Consider the following 27,002-nt stretch of genomic DNA (forward strand, 5'->3'; position numbering starts at 1 on the left):
GCATGTGTGTGTGAGAGAAACAAGAACATGTTTGTATGAGACAAGTAATTTATAATTCTCTACTAATTACTAAATAATGTTTGTATGAGAAAAGTACATGCATGCATGTGTGTGTGAGAATGGGCAAGAACATTGCGAACAGACGCTAGAGCTCGAAGCCGGGACGAAGATCTTTTTTTGGTGTATGTGTGTGTGACAAGTACATGCATGTGTGTGTGAGAGAGACAAGAACATGTGTGTGTGAGACAAGTAATTTGTAATTGAAAATCTCTAGTAAATATTATTAAATGTTGTGTTGTTTCTTGAAAATGTAACAAAAACATTTTAAAAAGGGAAAAAAGTAGGGGCAACAAGGGTTCGAACCTGGGTTACCCAAGCCTACCAGTGGGCTTAACCACTGGGCTAATGCTGTGTTTATGACAGAACACAGCATTAGCCCAGTTTGTTGACCAAGTGTAAATATTATGTGGCGCACCTAGTACTGCATGCGCCATAGAATTCCTTAATTCTGTGGCGCATGTCCTACTTGGTGCGCCACAGAATTAAGGAATTCTATGGCTGTAAGAACATGTCCTTTACCCCATGTGTGGTTTTGGTAAGTGATGACAATCCCTATGGACTAACGGTTGCATTGAGAATCAATCTTAGGTCAAGTCCATAGTCATGTTGGGCTCAAGGTTGTAAGATGGAGAAGACGGAGTACATAATGGAGATGGTGTCGAAGAGAGACAAAGATGATGTTGAAGATGAAGAGAGAAGACGGCGTAGAAGATGAAGAGAGAAGACGGCATTGAAGATGGATGACGACGGTGGTGTGCGTACAAGATGGAAGAAGATGGTGGCGTGTATGTTGGAGGAAGTCGGTGGCATGGACAATGACGAAGACGGAGCTTGCCGACTCGAGAAGAACGCGCAAGGACTAGGTTTGTGCTCGATAGGATAGTGGGTCGTATCATCAGAGAGAGCTCAAACCTTGCATGCATTGCATCGCGTTCTCGATTCTTCTTGGTTCTTATGCATGGAACGGATTTCGGTTGCATCGCATGTTGCACGCGCAAGGGTGATGATTTTCCCGATATACCATATTGAGAGGTTACACCTCTATGACCATGAGAAAATCATCATCTACTCTTTTCCATGATTTCATCATGTGAGAAGGTAGCTCTTGTCGCCCTCTTTCCAACGAAATTAATTTCACATCATTCCGATCTTCCTAGCTCAAGATATTGTGTTTTCCGTTGCATCTATTTGAAAAAGAAAAGAGAACTGCATATTGGGCCGGGCGGTACTACCGCGAGCGGTACCGGCCTAAGTACCGCTCGGGCAGTATTTCCTTACTGGATCCAATCCGGTACCAAACCGGTACTGGGCCGGTAGTACCGTAACCCAGTTACGGTACCAGGCCGGTACCGGGCCCGGTACTACCGGCCGGCCCATCCTCCACGCCCAGCTTTTTCCAACCACCACCGTCCCTAGATCCGCCCGCCTTGGGCCGCCCCGCGCCAAGCAGCCTGGCCCAGCTCCACCGCCCACGTCGCCTCGCTCACCCACCACGCACGCCTCGCTCGATCCGCGCGTGCATGCGCTCCCGCGTGGGAGACGCCCAAGCTTCGATGCTGGCGTACGGCTCTCGCCCGCGCCTCAACTGCCGGGTCGCTGGCCCCACGCCCGCCCATGCACCTGCATGCGCAGCGCTGCTGCAGCACTGTCCTCTCCACCTGCCAGCTGCTCTCTCTCTCTCTCTCTCTCTCGCCCCTTCTCTGATTTGGATTTGCTCTGATTTGCACAAGCGGTAGTACCGCCCCAGACAGCGGTACTACCGGTTTTGGCCCGATCCAGATCTGTTTTCTGCACAGATCATGCGCGAGCGGTAGTACCGCTCCGACAAGCGGTAGTACCGCTTTGGGTACGAATCTGACCGTTTTCTCAGCCCCAACAGCTATATTTTGCAGGCCCTATTTATACCTCTCTTCCACCTCCGCCCAAACTAACCCTGCACCTCCACTCTCTCTCCTCCATTGTTGACCTTGGGTTCTTTCTTCCTCCTCTTGATCCCCCCACTATTTGTTGCATATTTTTGGGGGAAAGGAGAGAGGAGATCTAGATCTAGAGCTTCACCAATTGAATCCTCCTCTAAGTGAGAGGATCTTGCTAGATCTAGATCTTGGAGTTTCTTGGTGTTTCTCCTCCTTTGTTCTTCCTCCCTTATTCCCCCAATTGCTTCTTCTAGCTTTGTTGGATTTGGGAGAGAAGAACTTGGACATCCTAGTGGTGTTCTTAGCCATTGCATAAGGTGCATGGGTTGTGCTCTCTCCGGGGTTTCGATCTCGTAGGGTGTGTGTGTTCTTCCTTAGTGGATCTTGGTGATAGGGTTCCTTTAGTGGAGCATTGGAAGAGCTCCTCTTGTGGGGCATTGCACGGGTTCCTTCATGGGGCATTGGATGGGTTCCTTCGTGGGGCATTGGTAGTGTTCCTTTGGTGGAGCATTGGAAGGGTTTCTTTGGTGAAGCATTGGATGAGTTCCTATAGTGGGACATTGGAGATGTGCACCTATGGAAGCTAGCTTGGTGATGTGCTAGCTCCATAGGGTGTTGGGAGCATCCTTGTGTGTGGAGCTCGCCCCAACCTTGTGAAGGAATCACCGCCTCGACCGGTGCCTTAGTGGAAGAGGGAGGGCACCTCCGTGGAGCTCTCTTGAGGAAGAAGGTGAGGCCTTCCTTCGTGGTGTGGCCATCTAGTCTCTTGTGTGAGACTAGCACCTCCTCAACGCAGACGTACTTCCTGTTGTGGAAGGAACTGCGGTAAACAAACCTCGCCTCGCCTCCGCGTCCTCCGGTTATCTCGCACCTTACTCTTACTATCTTGTTGATTCCTTTACTTGTTGCACTTGTCCTAGTATCATCGTAGGAACATCACCTTTGCTAAAGCTATCACATTTACCTTCCGTTGCACTAAAATTGGAAAAGGCTAAAACTTGCCACACCGCCTATTCACCCCCCCCCCCCTCTAGGCGACGTCCTCGAACTTTCAATTGGTATCAGAGCTAGGGCTCTCTTGTCTTGTTGGGATTTACCGCTTAGAGAGTATGACGTCGGCTAGAGGATTAGTGCACATTTCTCCCTTTACATTTGATGGCACTAATTATGATGCTTGGAAATTCTACATGCTTGATTATTTTAGGGACATGCACCCACATGTGTAGCGAATTCTTGATATGGGTTTTTCTCCTCCCAAGGATCCACAAAATCCAACTTTTGAGGAGAAGAAAAACTCTTATCTAGATGCTCAAGCTACTAAAGTCCTTTGCCGTGTTGTGAGTCATGTAGTGATTTCCTCCATTGCGCCCTTCCGGAGTGCTCATGAGGTTTGGACAAAGCTTCGAGATACATATGGTTGATCCAAGACCATTGAGGATGATGATATGGAAGGACTTAATGTTGCTTCCTTAAACAAGTTGGGAGAGTCGGTGTATCATGCTCTTCCTAAGAAGAAACTTGTTCGCTCTAACTTCATGAAAATCTTCAATTTTGCCATTAAGAGCACAAAACTTATTGAGAAAAAGGAAGAGCATGAGCGCGAGTATGCACACAAGATTATAAAACTTGGTAAAGCTCTTAAAGAACAAGATGCCACCAAAGAAACTCTTGAAGAGAACTTTGCTATGAGGATACTTATGGAAAGGGAATCTCATGATAGAGCTTTAGAGGTGGCACATGATTTTCAAATTAAAAATGAGAAGCTAGTTAATGCTAATGATAATGCTTGTGCTACTAACTCTAACTCTTGTGAAGTTTCCATCTTGAAGGAGAATGTTGAGCTAAGGGATCAACTTGCTTTGCTAACAAGCAATTATGAGAAATTGGAAGAAAGTCATGGAAAGCTTTCTAGCTCCCATGATGATCTTCTAGTCTCTCATGATTTGCTAAAGTTAGCTCATGAGGCTATCATGACAAAGGTAAAATCTTGTGTGCCTCATGTGAGTACTAGCACTACCTCTCAAAATGTTATTTTGCCATGTGCTAGTGCTTTTAGTTCACCCACTCATGCTATTGACTTATCTTGTGGTGAACTACCTTCTATGCCTTGTTCTACAATTCCTTGTGCTATTGCTAGTAAATCACCCACCCATGCTATTGCTATATCTTGTGGTGAATTACATACCTTGCCTTGTTGCTCTAACAATAAAGCTTCCACTTCCTCTAGTACTTGTGTTGTTACTAACCATGTAAGGGAAATCGAAGAGCTCGAGGCCCAAGTCACTTCTTTTAAGAAGGACTTGGTAAAGGGTCATGAGGGGAAGCAATTCCCCAATGACAAGAGTGGACTTGGATTCAACTCCAACAACAAGAACAAGTCCACCTCGCACAAGCGGAAGAAGGGCCAAGGGCATGTGAAGGACCCCGCCAAGATTGTGTGCTTCAAGTGCAAGATTGAAGGGCATCATGTTAGATTGTGCCCCTTGAAGAAGAAGCCACTTGGCGAGAAGAAACAAGGGAAGCGGCCTCAAGATGGAGTTCATGGTCTACCTCAAGGCCAAGCTCAAGGTCTACCTCAACGAGAAGAAGGGCCGCTACCCGAGAAGGATCAAGCCAAGGCTCCCGTTGCAGAGAAATCAAGTGAGAAGAAGGGGAGGAGAAGAAGATGTTACATATGCTGTGAGAAGGGCCACATCTCCTCCTTTTGTACAAGTGGTAACTCATCCAACCCTATCTTGATCCATGGTGCTTACTCTCTACATAAGGATAAGGTTGGCGATGTGTTTGCCAAATATGTTGGCACTCAAAGTGGTTTCGCACAAAGAACCATTTGGGTTGCCAAGCCTATTGTGACTAACTTCTTAGGACCCAACTTAGTTGGGGACCAACAAGCCAAAATTTGATCAATAGGTACAAGTGGAGGGCATGGAGGCTTGACTAGCTCATGAAGACTTAGGGGATCTTCATAATTTTCACTTCCTCAAGTCAAGTACTACTCCGTTCATTCTTTACCCATGCTCCTCCTTGCGGTAACGAGTCCTCAACTCCTTTACATTGAAAGTTACTCACTCCCCTTTTACATGTGTTGGTTTTGTGCCTTGCATGTGATTGTGTATGTTGTGCTTCCTACTTGCTTATCTTGTTTCTTTTTTATGTTGGGTGGCACACCATGTATAATTGTTCTTTGTTGAGCCTATTGCATCTTGTTCATATCTTAGTTGTTGGCTCATGTGAGAAATTAATGGATTATCCCATTTTGGGGGAGTGATATGCTCCGTGCATTTCACAATCCTAAAATGTGTGACATGATGAATTAAAATCCTATAATGTCCATTAATTATCTCACTTGGTTCTTATTTGCCTCTTGCACGGAAAATGTCTTTATCACATTATGGGGGAGTATTGTGCCATGTGCATTTTACAAGCCTAGAAAATGTGAACATTTGAGGTTGTGTCACATAGAGTTGATATTAGAGATTATCTTGTTCCTATGTGACATGTGTGCTCAAACAAATCCCACTTTGCCATTTGCTTTCTTAGTTGTAAAGATGATCTTGGACATACTCACAAACTACCATATGAATATTTCCTATACACCTCTTGTCCTTTGACAATTGGTAATAAATTGTGTAGTATTGTTCCGGATCATCCTCACACTTGGCTCATGTCCTCAATTGCGTAATTTCTTGCCAAGAACTTGTCCTTGTGGGTTAGACTCCCATTTGTCTTCCTTGTTTCTTTTGGATCTCCTTATTTCACTTGAACCTTGTTGGTGTTTTGACAAACATGATTGAGCAAATCCCGCATTTGTGCATTTTGTATTCAAATGCAAAATTCTAAATGGTGCACTAATTTTGGGGGAGCTCTCCTATGTTTGCTAGAACACTTCCTTGTTTCAAGTTTTTGACCTTGGAAGACAAACCTTTCCTTTTCGGTACTTTTGTGCCATCATGAAAAGTGTTGAGGGTTTGGTTTATTCGAACCTTTCTTTCTTTGGGAGTGGGTTATCTCATTACCTATATTTGGTTTAAATTCTTAACATGAGATAAGTCCTTGAGCATACTTGTTTTGGATATCTTGCTCTATCTCTCTTGTACCTATCTTGTGTGTGCATGGTTCTTTGTGAACAAACGTCTCCGTGATGTTGTCCACTTAGAGAAACTTATACACATAAGAGATGGTGCATATCTTTTGATATCCCTCTTTGTTGGAGTCTATTCCTTCATTCTTATTTCACTCTTTAATGACTTCACAAAGAACTTGGCTATGAGTGCTCATTTTATATCATTTGCATCTTCAAGCACTCATAGTTGATTTTGGCACATGCTTTGAGTGGTCTTGTGGGAGTAATGATGCCATGCTTGTGCACCATATTCTTCAATGCAAATTGTTTATCTTGTGCACAAACTTTGGCGAGCTTTCACATAATTACTTAGAGCATTGTGTTGGTTCATTGATTGCTTGCTTCATAGTGTCTCAACTTCATATCCTCTTGCAATCTTTGATCCTCAATATAGTTTGATTTCCTCCGAATATTCGTCATTGAATATGTGCATTTGATTTCACTCACGATTATGAGAAATGCACAACTTATGGAGGAACGCTCACTATATTGGCCTTCCAAACCTTTTGTCCATTTTGGCAATTAATGCCAATGGGGGAGAAGTTTGAAGGGTTTCGATGCCTTGCATGTGTTCCTTTGCATGGTTGAATATTTAGAGGATACTCCGCTAGGCTTTAATTGCCGGTATATGCAATGAAATTCAAGTTCATTCACACATGCATATATTATGGGGGAGTTTGTTCTAAATATTCAACTTGGGTTGTTCGCTAAATTCCATATCTAAACCCTCTCAAAGAGATTGTCATCAATTACCAAAATGGGGGAGATTGTAAGAACATGTCCTTTACCCCATGTGTGGTTTTGGTAATTGATGACAATCCCTATGGACTAACGGTTGCACTGAGAATCAATCTTAGGTCAAGTCCATAGTCATGTTGGACTCAAGGTTGTAAGATGGAGAAGACGGAGTACATAATGGAGATGGTGTCGAAGAGAGACAAAGATGATGTTGAAGATGAAGAGAGAAGACGGCGTAGAAGATGAAGAGAGAAGACGGCATTGAAGATGGATGACGACGGTGGTGTGCGTACAAGATGGAAGAAGACGGTGGCGTGTATGTTGGAGGAAGTCGGTGGCATGGACAATGATGAAGACGGAGCTTGCCAACTCGAGAAGAACGCGCAAGGACTAGGTTTGTGCTCGATAAGATAGTGGGTCGTATCATCGGAGAGAGCTCAAACCTTGCATGCATTGCATCGCGTTCTCGGTTCTTCTTGGTTCTTATGCATGGAACAGATTTCGGTTGCATCGCATGTTGCACGCGCAAGGGTGATGATTTTCCCGATATACCATATTGAGAGGTTACACCTCTATGACCATGAGAAAATCATCATCTACTCTTTTCCATGATTTCATCATGTGAGAAGGTAGCTCTTGTCGCCCTCTTTCCAACGAAATTGGTTTCACATCATTCCGATCTTCCTAGCTCAAGATATTGCGTTTTCCGTTGCATCTATTTGAAAAAGAAAAGAGAACTGCATATTGGGCCGGGCGGTACTACCGCGAGCGTTACCGGCCTAAGTACCGCTCGGACAGTATTTCCTTACTGGATCCAATCCGCTACCAAACCGGTACTGGGCCGGTAGTACCGTAACCTAGTTACGGTACCAGGCCGGTACCGGGCTCGGTACTACCGGCCGGCCCATCCTCCACGCCCAGCTTTTTCCAACCACCACCGTCCCCAGATCCGCTCGCCTTGGGCCGCCCCGCGCCAAGCAGCCTGGCCCAGCTCCACCGCCCACGTCGCCTCGCTCGCCCACCACGTACGCCTCGCGCCACGCCCTCGCTCGATCCGCGTGTGCATGCGCTCCCGTGCGGGAGACGCCCAAGCTTCGATGCTGGCGTACGGCTCCCGCCCGCGCCTCAACTGCCGGGTCGCTGGCCCCACGCCCGCCCATGCACCTGCATGCGCAGCGCTGCTGCAGCGCTGTCCTCTCCACCTGCCAGCTGCTCTCTCTCTCGCCCCTTCTCTGATTTGGATTTGCTCTGATTTGCACAAGTGGTAGTACCGCCCCAGATAGCGGTACTACCGGTTTTGGCCCGATCCAGATCTGTTTTCTGCGCAGATCATGCGCGAGTGGTAGTACCGCTCCGACAAGCGGTAGTACCGCTTTGGGCACGAATCTGACCGTTTTCTCAGCCCCAACAGCTATATTTTGTAGCCCCTATTTATACCTCTCTTCCACCTCCGCCCAAACTAACCCTGCACCTCCACTATCTCTCCTCCATTGTTGACCTTGGGTTCTTTCTTCCTCCTCTTGATCCCCCCACTATCTGTTGCATATTTTTGGGGGAAAGGAGAGAGGAGATCTAGATCTAGAGCTTCACCAATTGAATCCTCCTCTAAGTGAGAGGATCTTGCTAGATCTAGATCTTGGAGTTTCTTGGTGTTTCTCCTCCTTTGTTCTTCCTCCCTTATTCCCCCAATTTCTTCTTCTAGCTTTGTTCGAATTTGGGAGAGCAGAACTTGGACATCCTAGTGGTGTTCTTAGCCATTGCATAAGGTGCATGGGTTGTTTTCTCTCCGGGGTTACGATCTCGTAGGGTGTGTGTGTGTTCTTCCTTAGTGGATCTTGGTGATAGGGTTCCTTTAGTGGAGCATTGGAAGAGCTCCTCTTGTGGGGCATTGGACGGGTTCCTTCATGGGGAATTGGATGGGTTCCTTCGTGGGGCATTGGTAGCGTTCCTTTGGTGGAGCATTGGAAGTGTTTCTTTGGTGAAGCATTGGATGAGTTCCTATAGTGGGACATTGGAGATGTGCAGCTATGGAAGCTAGCTTGGTGATGTGCTAGCTCCATAGGGTGTTGGGAGCATCCTTGTGTGTGGAGCTCGCCCCAACCTTGTGAAGGAATCACCGCCTCGACCGGTGCCTTAGTGGAAGAGGGAGAGCACCTCCGTGGAGCTCTCTCGAGGAAGAAGGTGAGGCCTTCCTTCGTGGTGTGGCCGTCTAGTCTCTTGTGTGAGACTAGCACCTCCTCAACGCAGACGTACTTCCTGTTGTGGAAGGAACTGCGGTAAACAAACCTCGCCTCGCCTCCGCGTCCTCCGGTTATCTCGCACCTTACTCTTACTATCTTTTTGATTCCTTTACTTGTTGCACTTGTCCTAGTATCATCGTAGGAACATCACCTTTGCTAAAGCTATCATATTTACCTTCCGTTGCGCTAAAATTGGAAAAGGCTAAAACTTGCCACACCGCCTATTCACCCCCCCTCTAGGCGACGTCCTCGAACATTCAATGCATGGCGCATGCCAACTTTGGTGCGCCATAGAATATTTACACTTGGTGAAATAGTCGCGAACACCCTTTCTTCCCCACCCTTCCCCAGTTCTTATTCGCGCACGAACCCTAGCTAACTGCCACCGTCACCACTGCCTAGCGTCGTCGCCACCGCCTAGAGCCACCGGCTAGCGCCGCCGCTACTGAGGAGGAGGACGCCCGAGCCGCCGCCGCCACCGAGGAGGAGGACGCCCGAGCCGCCGCCGTCGCCGAGGAGGAGGAGGAGGATAGCGCCACCACCACCGCTTGATCCCCGCCACCGCCACCCGTTCGGTGAGAGCTCCTCTCCCCTGTCTTCCCCACTCCCCTGTCCCCTGCTCCTCTCACCTCCCAAGTGAATGCTCTCCTTGCAATGCTGCTTCGAATTCCCTCTCTGGCTAGCCTAGTTGCTATGGATTGCTTGCAGTACCAAGCTGTGTTGGTATTTCTAGTGTTCTAGAGATGGTTTGAGCTTGCTCAAATGTGCATCTCCATTAGTAATTTGGTTGGTTCAATAAAATGCATCAGTAGCAAATGAATGCAGTAGTGCTGCTGTAGTCAAATAGAATTTCAAGAAAAACTAGGTTGTAGTGCTGCTGTAGTCAAATAGGTTGTAGCAAAACAAAAAAAAATAGGTTGTAGTGCTGCTGTAGTCAAATAGAATTTCAAGAACACCTCAATTTGCTTTGTAAGAGAGAGTCAAAAGAGGGTTAGTATGAATGCAGTAGCAAATAAAAATGAACAAGCTAATGTTGTAGCAAATGAATGCAGTAGAAACTTAGCAGATAAAAAGCTACTTGCTATCAAGAATAATGTTGTAGCAAAATAAATGTAGAAACAAATGACCTATATCTACTTTGGTGGCATGCTGTAGTGTAGTATGTATATGTTATTGCTAGGATTTGTTAGCAATTCTTGGTGAAAGCTAATGATGCTACTGGTTTAAATGGAAATGATGAAATGATGCTCTGATGAAATGATGAAATGTACAAGCTAGAAATTGATTTAGGTTCTCTTGTTCATGCAAATGATGCTACTGGTTTAAATGTAAATGCAAATGATGCAGTCAAATGCTATTTAATTTATTGCTTGCTATTTTTTTTTAATTCATTGGTTGTTGTTTTTTAAATTCATTGCTTGCACTAGAGCTAATAAAGTTCTTGCTATTTTGTTGGCAGTAGAAAATTTAGGTTTAGAAAATGAAAATGCTTGGGTTAATAAAATGAAATGCTACTGCCTAGGATTTGTTAATAAAATGAAATGCTACTGCCTAGGTTTAGAAAATGAAAATGCTTGGGTTAATTCACCTCTGGCCACCTCTGCCCTAGCAAGAATATTCCTCTGAACCAAAAATGCCTCTACCTAGCAAGAATGGACAGGCTCTCCTGACCCATTTTGGGGAATATTCCCAATGGCTTGTCTCTGACCCATTTTGGAGAATATTCTCCCTCTTGTGGATTGACATCACAATTCAAAAAAAGAAACTGATGACATTGTCATATGTAACACAACTGTTCAGTTTGTGTTCTCATACCCTCTGTGCATGCCCTCCATCCTATATAAATGCCTAGTGTAGTGAACCTGAAAACCACACCAAACATGGACAACCTGTCCTGGAGTGCAAAGAGGAGGAGCACTGGCTCCCTTGGTGCCTCTAGCTCTAGGGATGCCACTCTTTCCAAGACTTTTTCTATGGGTAGGGCAGATAAGGAGTTGCTAGTGTATCGTAGGAGAAGTGTGCAAGAGAGGGAAGCTTCTACTGCCAGGTTCAGGGAAGAAGAAGCAGCAGATGGCTTGAACCAGCTAGGTGTGTTCACATACACTACACAAGTTCTCCCAGTTCCAAAATCCAGACCTAAGGGCATGATCAAACTGAAAAAGTATAAGCATCAGTTGAGGGAAGGAGGACCCACAGAGGTGTTGCCCTACTATGGAGACCCAAATCTTGAAGAAAAGGTTAAAGCTGGAGTTATCTTGTGCTGGCTGAGGAAGGGCATGAAAAAAATCAAAGATTTGGTATCCTAGTTTGTTGTAGTTAGTTGTAGTTTCAGCCATCTAGTTTTAGTGTGTCCTAGGTTGTCTGAATAATTATGTAATGTAAGGGTTGATGTAATGCTTCCATGCAATGATGAATAAAAGGGTTTATATAATGTATGTAATGTAAGGTTAAATGATGCTCATGCTCACATGTTGGCGGTAGCTCTTTTGGTTGGCTTGCTCTATAAGCTTGTATTCTTGGTTATGAAGAAGCATATACTGCCTTTTTAAATTTAAGTAATTATCTACCAAAAATTTAAGTAATTATGAGTAATAGAATTTTCATTTGAGGTCACTAGCATTTCCATATGATGCTCAAGCTTCTGCTATTTAATCATCTCTGGAATTTTATATGTTGATGTTCTTTATTGCTACTGGTAGCTAGGATTTGTTAGGTTTTTTAATACAAATGAAAAAATGAACAAGCTAATCATGAAATGATACTGCCTAGTTGATTTTGAATGAAATGCTACTTCCTACTATTGAAGTCATTTTTCTAAGTCATTAGCTACTGCCTTGGCTGCACTAAATATGCTAACATTTGGTTAAAAAGATGCTCCAGGTTTGTTGTAGTGCTCCAGGTGATTGCTCCAGGTTTTGTTTGATGTATTGTAGATTCTCCAGGTTAATTTGTTGTAGATGCTCCAGGTTAATAATATCTGTTGTATTGATGCTCTAGGTTAATAATGCATGCTGTATTGATGCTCCAGGTTTTGTTTGATGTATTGTAGATGCTTCAGGTTAATTTGTTGTAGTGCTCCAGGTTAAAAAAATAGGAACTATATATGTCCAGCAATATATGTCCGGGTTTTCTGGTTTATGGTGGATATGGTGGATATATGGTGTATATGGTGGATATATGGTGTATAGGGTGGATATTTTTGCAGGGATTTCATTGAGTTGCCCATTTCTCCCGAAGCGTTGATTAACTTCCGTTTCGGTTGAGAAATGGGCACTCCTACGTAGTAAAAATAGCAAAGGTCATGCCGAATTTTTTGGTTGACTTTTGTACTAACTTTTTGCCTCTTTTTAACGAAGTGCAAATAAACATGTCGGGCAGCACTTCTAAGCCCAGGAGCCAGAACGAAGAAGCGAGAGAGGCCAACAAGGACTTCTGGGAGGGCTACGAGCAGCCCCGGAAGGCCGCCGCCGAGTCGCCCGGCGATGAGGAAGAGGGCCGGGATGCCGCCTCCGAGGGAGAGGGCCGGGAGGCCGCCGACGACACCGACGAGGGCCGGGACGCCGCCTCCGAGGGAGAGGCCCGGGGGGCCGCCGACACCGGCGACGATGACGATACCTGGGACGCCGCCGTCGAGACCGGTGAAGAGACGACCGGTGAAGAGAACGCGGCCAACCGCATGAAGGTGATAGCGGCGGCAACCCTCAGGAGGGTAAGAAGAAGAGGACGGCGAGGAGGCCAAGGAGGGATCGGAGGCCGCAAGTGCTCGCCAACGTCACCGATCATTTCACGGTAGTCTCCGAAAGTGGCCTACCCTTGGAGCCTTCGTGGGTTGCCAAAGGGTACGGCATGCAACTAGGGTGCATCGTCCATGAAACCGTGCCGATCCTAACTCAGGACCTCAGAAGCAAGGAGAACGAGGCTCTCGCCCAATCCCTCCTCCAGAAGCTTCACCAATGATACACGTTCCCGGAGCCGTTCAATAAGAAGGTGGACTCTTTAGCTCTCACGAAGATGAGCACCGCCTTGAGCAGCTGGAAGAACCGGCTGAAGAAAAAGATCGATGCCGGTGAAAGCTGGGAGAGGATAAGTACCAAAGACCCGTCGATCTCCTTAGAAGACTTTAATGCAATCAAGTCTTACTTACAGACTGACAGTGTTAAAAAATGGACCGCCTGGGGGAAGAAAATCCGAGACTTGAACTTAGGGACCCACCATTGCGGAAGCGGCGGTTACCGAGGAAAACAGCCCACTTGGGACAAGGAGGATGCCGAGATGGTACGTCTGGGGAAAGAAAACCCCTGGCACAAAATCCAGGATGAACAGGCTAGGAACTTTGTCCGGTCCCGCTACTACTTAGACTGGAAGACGGGGGAATTTATTACGGATCACGAAGACGTGAGGGATTTCGAGAAGTACCTGGTAAGGATAGTTCTATATTATTTCGCTCATCTTATCAGGCAATGAAGCCAAATGGGCTAACCTTAAGTTCCTTTGTCTGAAGGATGAAGAGTTGACGAAGGCTGGCCCGTCGTCCCAGGGGTCGACGGAACCGTGGGACACGCCTTTCAACAGGGCGATGAACAAATACAAGGAGAGGGAGCTGGACAAGCCACCGACGTCGGGTGGCCGTGTGTCCGGCTTTGGCACAAGTATGAAGCTATCCGAGTACTACGGATCGGATGCCAAGACGAGAAAGCTGGAGAGGAGGTCGTCGGCTAAGGATAAATCCGAGGTTCAGGAGCTGAAGAAGAAGGTGGAGTCACTAGAGAAGCTGGTGGCCAAAAAGCCTGTGGAGAAGACGGAGATGATGAACAAGTTATTGGACGAGAAGATCCGGCAGATCATCCCCCCTGGGTTGATGGAGGGGTTAGCTGCTTGGAATGCGGGAGGTCAAGTGGGGCCGATACATGTGCCCAGCATCAGCGGCAGCAACTCAAGCTTCCACGTGTCGCCGACGGTGCCGCTCCACCCGACGCCGGCGTCGGGGCTCCACCAGACGCCGCCGCTCCACCCGACGCCGCAGCTCCAACCGCCGCCGCAGCTCCAACTGGTCGCATCGACGCCCCCAACCGCTGCCCTTGTATCGACAGTAGCCGAGATCGACGCCATCAAGGAGGTAAACTCATTAGTTACTCCTTCGCGTCATCTTCTTTAACTATATATGCCTTTCGTGACTGCCATCTCACGATACCCAACATGGCGCCCCTGACTCAGGATGAACAATGCATATTTCTGCAAGCGGTGGAGCCCGGCGGTAAGTTGGTGGAAGTTGCTAGCGGCCATGTCATGGCTTCCCGCACTATGCACGGCGCTAGATTGGCGGAAGACGTGGCGAAGGTCAAGTTGGTAATGGTAGTGCCGGAGTACCGCTACGCCATGCCCCCCTTTCAACCTCCGGGCACAAACGAAGGCGATGTTTTGCCCCTTGGGGATTGCACCTCATGGGTTATGAAATGGCCGAAGAACCAGATTCGTCTGGGGGGGGGGGGGGGGTCTTCCGAGTGCTAAGAAAAGCACCGGCGCCACCTCCCCTATCATCCGGCCCAAGATCGCCAGCGCCGACGACACCCTGAAGGAACCGACGGTCGCCGCCCCCACTACCCTGAAGGACCGGCGGTCGCCGCCGCCACCCGGAAGGAACCAACGATCGCCGCCACCACCACACGCCACAAACTGTTGTTGGGAGCGCTACCGCAACGACCGTCAACTAGACGCACGGTACGCCAAGCGGCGGCATCGCAACCGCCACCACCTAAGGTCCAAGACATGGCGCCACTTGATGGCAACGATGCAGATGATGATGATGACATCGATGCCTACATCAACACTGGCGCCTGCTGCCAAGATATGTACATGCCTCCTATGGATGAACAAGCCTTCCGCACACACGGCGATCAACTTGGTCGTCCCCCTACAGTGACGAAGCAGCGCCTGGTCTTCACGGGTCTTTCTCAAGACACTCCTCCGGAGGCTGGCAATCCAGCTCAAGTCAAGCCTACTACAGTTTTCAGCCCTAACACGCTGCGTAAGACGATCATCGGGGAGCCACCCAAATCAACCCCGGCGACCTCAGAAGCACCACCAGCACCCGAAGCACCACCATCAGCACCACCAGCACCCCTAGTAGGTCAGGTGAAGAAGGCAAGGAAGAGAGGAGCCAAGAAGGGCGCATCTTCGAGCCAGCCTGCTCCTAAGAGGATCCGGGCCGACGACATGGTACCACCTACACCGGATGGCTTGCCCCGGTGTCATGAAGCTGTTAAACCGATACTGCCTCCGGACATGGAACACCTCGCAAGTGGACCAATGCAGCCTTTGCAGAACACTATAACTTATCTAGAGAGCGTCCTTCTTAAAGAAAAGGATCCAAATTACCCGGTGTTCTCGGTCAAGGTGCCGTCCGACCAGAACTTCGTCAATGAAGACCCCGCGGATATCTTCTTCATAGCGTTCGAGGACGTCTTCAACCTATTTCACTCGAAACGGCTCGACTATAACTTGGTCCGCCTATACGCGATCAATCTTCAGATGAAGATCAACAGAGAGAGACCCCGCCACATCGCGGTAGCGGATCCCTACTACATGCGCGATAGCCAGCTCCAGGACGGCTCAAGGACACGGACCAAGGCGGTGCGATACCTCCAGAACTTCATGCTCATGTACAAAGAGAGCAACACCATTCTTCTGCCTGTCTTTCCCGAGTAAGTACACATCCGCTCACGGCCGTCGTAACTTATGCTTTCTTATATATTTCTTCCATTTCCGATCATTTCCAACATTCCATTTCAATTGCATGTGTTGAGCAGGGACAAATACTGCACACTCATCATCCTAGATCCGAAGTGGTCACTAGCCCAGTATTTCGACTCGTCGAGTACGACGACGAAGAAAGACTACAAGAGAATAAGGGGTGTTCTCGATGAGGCTATCCTTGGCTACTCCAAAAATGGAGGCACCTTCGACAAGAATGGGCAATATATCAGGCCGGACACTAAAAAGCCCGGGTTCAAGCACGTGATCGACTTCCCTTGTGTCAAGCAGCCAGCTGGCAGCATTAAGGAGGCCTTCTATGTCCTCCATCACCTTAAAGGGTTTGTCGAGGATGCAAAGATGATGTCTTTGCCACCTAGTAAGCGAGACCCCATTAAAATGTCGAGGCAAATCAATGATGATGATCTTAGAGAAGACTTCCATCGCATCCAAGTAAAGCTCTCGGAAATTATCTTACAAGATGTATCCAACGCATCGGGGCTCTTACACCAACTCAGAGGGTTGTCTAAGAGGGATATCGACGAACGCCTACATAGGCAGGGTGATGGAAGGACGTGGACGACGAAGGACTTGTACAAGCCGTTCCCGGAGCCGCTCAAGAAGACGTCTCGTTGACCGAGGCCGGTGTGCCTAGCATTACTTTGAATCGATGGACAATTTGTACCGTGTTGTAAACTAAACTTGCTTAATTTGCTCGAAACGGTGGTCGTCGTTGTTGGACTTCAATTACTATTGTAGTCGTTATCGTTGAACCATATTACTTATGTGATACCGATGCTATATGTCTTTTATGTTTATTATTATTTCCTTGCTTTAATTCTTGTGAATATGTATGCATGTGAACCCTCTAACTCTTTCCATTGCGTTATATACTAATATGCCTTGTGTCCAAAGAGATGACGTACTACGTCGTGTTCGAGGGGCGGGTTCCAGGAGTGTACGAGGAGTGGGAGGAGTGCAAGAAACATGTGCACAAGTTCAGCGGCAACTGCTACAAAGGGTACCCGACTAGACACGAGGCGGTTGCCAAGTGGAGGGCGCACCAAGCGAACAAGAGCAAGATGAAGACCTTCCTTGTGCTCTCGCTCTTGCTCACCATCGTCGCGGCGGTACTCTATTTCATCCTAGTGTAGGCGGCGGCCGGTGTCACTTCGTTTGTATCTAGAGATGATGAGAACTTAATTAATTTGCATGGATTATGAGTTGTATGGAGCTATATGTATAACTCGATCGGGCTCTAAGTAATGTGATGATGATGTGATGATTATATATGTCCATATTATATCTGTCTATATTATATCAGTATATAACCTGTATACGGTGTATAAAACCAGTATAAAACCTGTATAATACACCAGGGAGCACAAAATCGACTATACCTGTAGATTGTTCTGTGGCGCACCAAAACATAGTTCTGTGGCGCACCTATTTCTATGGCGCAGCTACATCTCATGCGCCACAGAACTACTTATTTCTGTGGCGCACCGGACCTAGTGCGCCACATAAACCTTAATTCTATGGCGCACTGCCAGATGCGCCACAGAAACCTTATTTTTGTGGCGACATTTCTGTGGCGCACCTCCCGTGCGCCACAGAAGCCCATTTTCGTGCGCCACTGATGAGGCTTTTCCTACTAGTGACGACCCAAAATGAAGAGCGGACGCCAGCCACTGTCCGTGCATCCACGCGCCCATCCAAAGGAACGTGTGGGCCTCCATTTAGGTCGCAGCATTGGAAATGGCCGAGCATCACCAACCGCGTCCCCCAAAGGGATTTGGGGTGAGCCGAACAAAAAAACGTTCCCAGCCGCGTGCCCCAAAGCCTCTTTTTGTCTGGCGCGGCCCAATATGGTGTCCAGCGCCCCGAGCCCATTCCCGCCACACAGGGGACACTCCGGTCGCACCGGACACAACGAAATGTGAGTCGAAGAGACGCGGGCCCGATGTGTCAGCAGCACAGGAAAAATCCGTCCCCCTCTCCCGCCAAATCGCGCCTCTCCCGCCACATGGCGCCTCTCCTGCCGCGCATTTCTGCCCTCCCAACATATTTCACCTCCTATCCCGCCGATTCACTTTCCCCCCTCCCGCCGTCGCCGCCGCTACCTCTCCTCATCCATGGTGCCACAGATAGGCCCCAAAAAATGCCAAAGAAAGCGGCCACCAAGCCATCGGGCATTGAGACAAAAGGGGCAAAGGCGCCCTTCGCAAAGCCGCGGAAGGCGCTGGCTCCGAAGAAGAAGCCGGAAGGCTGGACCGACGATCAATGGTAGCAAGACTGCCTGCACCGCAAGATGTCGACGGCGGAGCGGAGGGGACAGAGGGCGGCGCAACAGCAGAAGAAGATGGTGGCGGCACGCGCGCTAGACGCATGTATCGCCGCCACCAACGCGAGCCCATGGAGTACGTCGGGGCCAGCGTACATTCCGGGAGTGATGTCCCCGTGGACATCCGAGTTCTACAACGACGGCCCCTCCGCCACTCCCGGGTGTGTGACGCCAAACTTGTCGCCGCAGTACCAGGATACGCTGCAGCATAACGGCTTCAACCCCAACGCCGTCTTCTACTCCCTGACGTACGAGCAAGCGCCCCAGCGCGAGCCAGGGCCCGATGCGGATGGCGCCCCGTTCACTGGCCCGCAGGTGCCGGTGCTGAGGAGGAGGAGGGGGAGGGGGAGGGGGTGGAGGATGACAACGACGAGGACGAAGAGGGCGGCGATTAAGAGGACGACGAGGACGCGTGTACCGCGGAGGATGTAGATGATCTCGTGGAGCTTGACGCGGACGAGGTGAGGAAGAAGAGGAAGAAGAAGGCCTCGGGCACACGAGGCCCCAAGTGGACAGTTCTGGAGGATCAATGTCTCTGCGAGTTGTGGTCAACGGTGAGCCATGGCTCCATCATCGGCGCCAACCAAAAATACGGTAAGTATTGGACGAAGATCAAGGCCGAGTTCGATGAGCGCAAGCAATTCAGCAACGATTACGGCAAAGTGACAATGAAGAGGAGCCAAAAGGCAATATCGACGCGATGGGCTATCATCCAGGCGTCGGTGAACATGTTCCATGGGTTCCATAGCGAGGTCGAGACCAGAGGCGACAACGACATCGACGTCAGCGGCGTGGTATGACTCTTTCTTAGATAATCTGTAGCGCCTAGATTTTGTTTGATGATCTGATTGTGTTTCCTTTGGCTAGTTCGACAAGGCCATGGATATGTACCGGAAGCACTCAGAAGGTAATAAGTCGTTCGCGCTGATGCATTGCTATATCAAGCTCAAAAAGAACGAGAAATGGCGGTTGACGCGCCATTCGTTGTCGAAGGGGAAAGACGCCATTGATCTGGATGCGCCGCTGGCAACATCAGTAGGGCGTCCTATCGGCAACAAGGATGCCAAGGCCGCCTTGGCCAACGCTGCATCGACCGAGAAGACGCAGGCGTCGATCATGCAGTGCCTCGCTGAGGTCTCCTCGACCCCGCTCTTTCGTGACAAAAAGACCGACGAAAGATGGGTGGCACTGCTCAAGAGGCAAGAGGAGAAGATGGAGCTCAAGAATCGCAAGGACGACATGTCCCTGCTGACAGCGTCAACAGAAGGAATGTCTCCCCGGACGCGGGCGGCGCACAACTTATTCAAAGGATAGATCCTCGACGATATCGAAGCCAAAATGGCGGCGGCCGAGGCAGCGGCAGCGGCAGCAACCCCCAACCCCGGAGCAAGAGTCAGCAGACGCTTATGTGACAACATCTGCTAGTACACCTGCGTCGGCCTCTGCCTCGGTGTCGGCGACGGAGCATGCACACCGGGCAGATCACGACGAGTTCTCGTGATGAACGGGCCTACGTCGACTTAGGATGCGTCGTTGGTGTCGCCGTCGCCCAACCTCTTCCCCTTCTTCTAATTTTTACGTCGGCTTGTAATATGATCGCGCGCCCAGTACTTTGATCGCAGCTACTCTGATCGCGACGACTTCGGTGGGAACGATCTCTTTTGAATGCAAACTATTTGAATTTCTGTTTGGGGACAACATTTGGGGGACACGGCTGGGAAGCGATGTCCCCCAAACGCGGCACGAACAAAACACGTCTCCCAAATACTCGATCCGACACCGTTTAGGGACACTTTCGGAGATGCGGCTGGAGATGCTCTTAGAATCCTGCAGACATTAGGTTTTGCACTCCTGCATGGCATATCCGGTAGAGATAGTCAGGGGAAATGATAGCTTGCTCTGTTGTGGAAGCGAAATGGTTTACTGAGGATGGCACGAGCATTATTTAATGTTGCATCTTTTCTACGTATTATAGTTCATGTTTCCGGACTGAGATCTAGGTGCCTCGCTGTTGGCAGGCACGCAGCGCCTTGAGGCAGAGAATGTGCTGCTCAATCCTCATACAACGCACAACCTCGCAAGCTGGGGGACGAGATCCTCTGACGTAGCCGTCCTCTACTGCAGAGGGACGTCCATCGCTTCGGTTTGTTCGCTCAGCATCGAACGGTAGCGCCTGGTAACGCAGCGTCGGGTACGTCTGCCCAAGGCCCAATTTGACGAGGCGGAACGTCGGTGGCCGTCGCTGTTTGCTCGCCGGCACGCTAACTCCACGGTGGTGGCCGGCTGCACCACGCCGTCGAGGAAGCTCTCCAGAGCCCGATCCCGTGCCGGCCTGGCGGCCTGGTCGCCGAGCTCGACCGCTGCGTTGCTGCAGCCCCGTGCACATCAGCTTCGTCCTCCATTAGTAGCAGCAGGCATGTTGGGCTGGTCACCGTGTTTGACATCTGCCCTGCCGCACGCTGCCCACCGCACCGCTGTTGCAATGCATGCTGGCTAGGTCCTCCGACTCCAATTTGGTGTTGTTTGACTGAATAAAAACAACAATGGCAAAGGGTTGCTTCTGTTTACTTGAAGGCTATGAATAACTGAGTGTCCAAAGCAAGGCATTGAGGAGCAAAGCTGTTCGCATTGCGTAGCAAAGCCGTTCGCATTGAGGGCTGCAGCAACGCAACAGTCGAGCTCGGCGACCAGGCCGCCAGGCCGACACGGGCACGGGCTCTGGAGAGCTTCCTCGACGGCGTGGTGCAGCCGGCCACCATCGTGGAGTTGGCGTGCCGGCGAGCGAACAGCGACGGCCACCAACGTTCCGCCTCGTCAAACTGGGGCTTGGGCCGACATACCCGACGCTGCGTTACCAGGCGCTACCGTTCGATGCTGAGCGAACGAACCGGAGCGATGGACGTCCCTCTGCAGTAGCGAACGGCTACGTCAGAGGATCTCGTTCCGCAAGGGGCGGGTCAGAGACGAGTCCACGCTAAAAAAACGCATATGTCTCTTCATCCTCACGCGCGGGCGACTCTTCCCGGGCAGAGCTCTTCCGCCGCCCGCCGCCACCGTGGGAAACGAGTCGTCCTCCTCCGCCCTCGCCCTCTTCCTCCGCGTCGACGCACCTCCCTCTGCCCTCTTGCTCCAGCAGGCCCTCCGACCCATCCGACGGCTTGCTCTGCCCCTCCGCCCGCCGCCGAGGAGAGCCCATCCGACGGCTAGCTCTGCCCCTTCGCCGGCCACCAAGGAGAGCCCATCCGACGGCTAGCTCTGCCCCTCCGCCAGCCACTGGAGATAGCCCATACTCCGCGTCGTTGGGGGTTCTATCGCTGGAGGCCATCAATCTCGTCGGATTATGTAAGAGGAGCCCCTTACTTTTCTGCCCGTATAACGCTCGAATTTCGCCCCGTATAAAAAATATGGTCGATCAGACACCGCTCCGTCTAGCAGAACCCGTATTTGACCCCGTATATTTGTAAATTTAAAACCCCGGGAAACTTTCATTCATAGTTCGTCGATCATACATAGAAATCGACGTACCTACATATATACAAAATGCGCGATCGGATCGCGACTTCTAGTCGGAGAGGTCGACGATGAACCCATCGGCCTCCGCCTCCGCCTCCTTCACGGCGGCGATGGCCGCCGCCCTTTCTTCCTCCTCCGCCTTGTCCTTCTCGGCGGCGTCCTTGAGGGAGTCTTGAATCGCCTTCAAGAAGGCGGGGTCCTTGTCCTCGTCTTCCTCCTCCTCCTCCCGGCGAGCGGGGCACCTCCGCCGCTGGTGCTCCCGATGGTCGCCCTCCACGCCTCGCTCACCCGGCGTTGGCGCTCCCACTCAGCGAGCCACGCCGAGAACTTCGGGCCGCTCATCGGCTTGAGCGGCGGGTCCTCGTGGTACCAGCGGCCGCCCCGCGTGAAGTCGAGGAGCTTTTCCGGGACGAACTGCCCGCCGTCGTACTTGCAGGCCGCGCGATGGCTGCCGGCGGCGGATCTTTTGCATAAAAGCCGCCAGGCATCCTCCACGTTGTCCGGCGAGCGGGATCGTTTCGATCCGCTCGCCGGCGAGGCGGTACTACGGCGGCGGGGGTCCATGCTTGAGATTGGGTGGAATGCGGCGCGGGGTTGGGACGAATTGCTCGCCGGAGCAAGAGGAGGAGGCGGCGGCGCACGACGGAGCTAGGGTTGCGAGTGAGGGGTTAACCCCTCACTCGGACCTGCGCCCGGTATAAGTAGGGGGCGGAGGGGCCGATTTCCTGGGCCCCGTATTCCGCCGAAACGGGGCGGCCCGAATACGGGGCCTGCTAGACGGCCCAAACCGCGCCTGCCCCGTATCTCGCCGGAATTTTACGGGGTGGGCGGGTTATAAGGGGCCTGTTAGACATGCTCTAAGAGCAGATTTGAATGTGAAATTCCACAAAGTTTGTCTATTGTTCAATTCATATAATGTATGCATCAAGTTTCTGCTAAAACATGAGTTCCTTTTTTCAGTTCATTTTCGAGTATTACACGAAGTTTACTGAATCTCAACTCTATCTGCAGTAGTTCATTTGCCTTTAGTAAACTGAAACTGTTGTGAGCTCCAGTACGCACGCCCGTGATGGTCAGAGTGGGTCGTCGGAGGGAGGAGGGGCCCGTCGGGGCGGGCCGAGGAGGGCGCCGTATGGGAGGCGGACGGAGCAGCCGGAGGTGGGCGGCCGTCGGCTCGTCGAGGTCGTCTCCTCCCGTGTGGACGCCGCCGGAGCTCACCATGGAGGAGCAGCGAACCGGATCCTCTCCCTTTCCCACGGCGCGTGACGCGAGCAGCCGGACTGGATCCCATCCCTTCCTTGCGGCGCCGGCGCGGCGACGTGAGCTGCAGCGCTGGCGTCGATGGTTTCGTTGAGCCCGCGAGGAAAGAGGCCTGTTTGGCGTTGACTGCTGTTGAATCCCCTGAGTTTTGATCGCTGGGCACTGTTAGCCGTTGGATGAAGATTGAGCGGCAGATTCCCCGCTTCAAGGCGCTGCGTGCCTTGCCAACAGCGAGGCACCGGATCTCTTTTTTTTTTTTTTTTTTTTTTTTTGAGGCCCCTCGATCTGTGTTACAGCTGTAGTATCTGAACTTATGCACTAACTTAACACCACACTCACACCACACACACGCACACCACTAGTGCACAAGTTAGACTCTAGAACTATACACACAGCACACATAATTTGAGTGTCCCTAGGAGCTAGTAGTTGTGGCACATATGTGTGGAGGGGATTTTATTAGGGACCCAGAGCCCCCGGTGAGACACCCGCAAATTCGCTCCCCCTGGGAGTCGAACACGGGCGGGCTGGCTGGCCACTGCCGAGCACAGCCACTGCGCTGTCATGCGCGTCTCCGAGGCACCGAATCTCAGTCACATCCACGGGTCATCCCTGTGAAACTCTTACTTTGGGTGATGCTTGCTTGCCGTAAAGTAATCACAAGCAGTAGAGTTTGCACACATGTGGCTAGGTTTCTTATGTTTGTGGAGGTCATATTAGTTTAAATTATTTTAAGCAATGTTATCAGTTCGGCAGACATGTTGATAGCTACATGTGTGAATATTTTGGGTGTATTAATAAATAAACTATTTTTTGTTGTCCCAGGATTATTATTGTTGTTCGAGATACAAAGTAAATTTCGCTGAAGTAGTATTGTTGCTACGTTTTGGTCAGTACGATCAGAACTCACAATACCAAAAACATAAAAAATGACGTTGTCACCTGATATGCTACTCTCTATGCTCGTTCTTGTGTAATGTGTATTATGAGTTCTTCTGATGATTCCAAACTACGAGGAAAATAAAAGTTATCCTTTGCCGACATGATGCACGTAACCGACCTAGGAAAAGCGAAAGTGCCCTGTTCAGGACAATAAGATTGCTCGTAGTGGGAGTAACATAGGTAGTAACATCACATATTTCAAGGCATTTTGGTGACATGGCATGCTAATAAATGAAGAAAGAGAGTGAGGTGGTAACTTAGACTAGTAACTTAGTGATGTAGCCCTACCCAAGGTCGATACTACATCAAGACCGATAAGCCCTCCTCGTGGTCCAATGACACGAGCTCGAGCCCAAGCCCTACACCAAGAGGTGAATTCGCTCCTCTCCACGTATGCTTTTGACACCCCTTTGGATGGCCTGCTACTTCATGCCAATACCCTATGTTCAATCAGGTACATCGACCAAGAAGCGAGCCATGGAGACCAAGCCAATGGAGAGAGAGCTGAAAATGATGAAGATGGAGCTACAACGCCCAGGCCGGAACTTCCGCCCCCCAGGACCGTAACTTCCGGCCAGATGCCCTCAAGATGCCTTCCAGCGCCCAGGGAAAAGGATCCAGCCGGAACTTCCGCCCCAGAGGACCGGAACTTCCGCCCGCCGGAACTTCCGCCCAAGTTCCGCCCAAGTTCCGAAAGTCCGCGAAAACCATACCGGATGTTACTGCGGGACAATGGCGGAATTCCGGAACAAGGCCGGAACTTCCGCCCCGACCGGAACTTCCGGCGCGCAAGACCGGAACTTCCGCCCCTGACCGGAACTTCCGCCCAAGATGACCGGAACTTCCGCCCCATCGAACTTCAGCACAACAGCACTTTTCAGCGTGTAACTTACCCCTTCGCCCCCACCTATAAATAGCCTTGTTGGCTCAGATCTGAGATTATACTTGATGTGAAATTAAACCTGAGCTTAGCTCACCCTTGTGGGAACCCTACCTAGATCTTTGATCTTGTACCCACCCGGGCTCCTTATCGACTCGTGAAGATCTCTTTGGTGACTTCTACCGTTTGTTTGATCTTTTGCTTGCACTTCTACCTATTTGGTCTTTTGCTTGCACTTCTATCAACCTTCCGGTCTTTTCACCCTTCTAGATCTTGCGAGCTTCGATTTGTCGATCTCTTTGCGGGACTTCTACAAGAAGGTCTTTTATCGCAACCTCTATCGAGTTGGTGGTTCGGGCCAAAGAGGGAAAACCGATTTGTGTGCGTGTGTGTGTGTTGTATCCCCACGATTCCCCTACGTGTTCTTCGTGTTCATCGCGTTCATCCACCTCCCCCCCCACGAATTCCACCCAAATCCGTGAAGATCGGGCACATCCTTGGGCTTAGCCCTTATCATATGGTATCAGCAGCTCTTTGGTTGCCACGGATTTGACCCCCACATCACCCAATTCCACCAATTTCGCCCAAAAATATTCCAAAAAAATTTCCCCAAAAATAGCCCCAAATTGGCCTTGGATCGATCTCTCGATTTGTTGAGTTTTTGGTGGTTTTGCTCCAATAGAAACTTGTCTTTGGTGTTGATCTGCAATTCCCCCACCTTCCCACAGCTTCTAGTGCCAAAATTTCCTCGAATTCGAAGGATTTCGGCCCGGATTTCCGCCCAAATCGACGAACAGCCCGCAGATCTGATTGCGACCGGAAGTTCCGCCCGGCAGGACCGGAAGTTCCGCCCGGGACCGGAAGTACCGCCCCTCAGGACCGGAAGTTCCGGCTGGCCGAAATTTTGACAGCAACCTTCGTTTTTCGTTTTGGTACTAACCCCCTTGTGTTTGGACTTCGGTTTGAGTGCCATTTCAGCTACCACAAAGCTTCCGCAACATCGACAACGACGACGGCACCCCGAGGATCCAAGCGGTTCATTTGACACCTCCACCATAGCAAGTTCAAGATCGTCGGCCACCATCATCAAGTGGTATAACTTGCTCCTAACTTGTAGCCCTAGTCTCTTTTGCGTACCTTTCCTATCGAGAGTGGCTTTCTAGTGTTGCGAAGCATTGCGCAAGCGTCCCGACCGTGAGGGTGTGCGTGTGTTGAGCAAAGCTTCGAAACAAGCTCGTGTGAAAAGATAAGCAAAAGAAGTGTGACATACTTACATAGATAGTAGTATCCTTACATAGTGAGAAAAAGAAAAAAATACAAAAAGAAAAAGAAAAAGTGTGTGAGTGACACCTATACACAAAAGAGTCCAAAGCTTTTAAGCAAAAGAGAGAAAAAAGAGAAGAGATGCGTCTTGCACAAATCTTGTTGCTTCGCAATTTTGCAACCAAGCCACGGTCTCTCTTGCGTTAGCGTGACACCGAGCTAGTAGTCTTCGTTAGGACCTTTTTGTTCTTGCTCATTTTCCAAGTGGCGCTAACCCCATTTTGTCCCACGCATGTGTCCCTCTTTGTGTATGCCTTTTGTGATCACCGCCTTTGACTTGTGACTTTTGGATCTTACCCACTTTTGACAATAGACTTTTCGTTTGGTTCTTCCATTTGGCTTTCCACATCCATACCTAACACCATATAGAGTTTTTGTTTTTGTGTGTGTGCATACATATCGGTTGCCCTCCGCCTTGAAACACCTTTTCGATTTTGGTTTGCAAGTTTTGACATTCTTGGTAGTCTTTCCTAACCACCCACCACATAGTTCTTGTTTTAGTTGTAACCATGTCTAGTGGAGAAGGGAATTAACTACCGATGACGCGGCACCAACATTGGATAGCTACTCAAGCCGTCCACACCAAGCTCAATCAATTTGAAGCAATGCTCAAAGATACCAATGTCCGCTATGAAGAAAGAGCTCAAGTGCAAAGGAATGACCTCAACAATCAAGTTCAAGACCTCAATGAGAAGATTGAAACTCAAGGCAATGAGTTGAAGGCAACACTTGCCATACAAGGTCAAGAGACAAGGGAAATGAAGACGGCGTTGGACAATATCCTCCATACACTCAACCGTCAAGAAGATAGAAGACACCACTCAAGGTCTTCGCGCTCTCATAGCTCAAGGTCACGAGCTCCTACACCGTCTCACCATGATTCCAATGAAGACCCACGCCACCATAATGTGGA

General features: G+C 49.8%; 1 long non-coding RNA gene across 1 annotated transcript; it reads left to right on the forward strand.

The window, feature by feature from the left end:
- The first annotated feature begins 21,139 nt into the window (after window positions 1-21,139).
- LOC139838501 (uncharacterized) lies at window positions 21,140-23,763 on the forward strand. The gene is made up of 2 exons (XR_011755521.1): window positions 21,140-21,513; window positions 22,696-23,763. It is a non-coding gene; the product is annotated as an uncharacterized lncRNA (long non-coding RNA).
- The last annotated feature ends 3,239 nt before the right edge of the window (window positions 23,764-27,002 follow it).

The sequence above is a fragment of the Lolium perenne genome, chromosome 3 (assembly GCF_019359855.2).
Source record: "Lolium perenne isolate Kyuss_39 chromosome 3, Kyuss_2.0, whole genome shotgun sequence".
Lineage (NCBI taxonomy): Eukaryota > Viridiplantae > Streptophyta > Magnoliopsida > Poales > Poaceae > Lolium > Lolium perenne.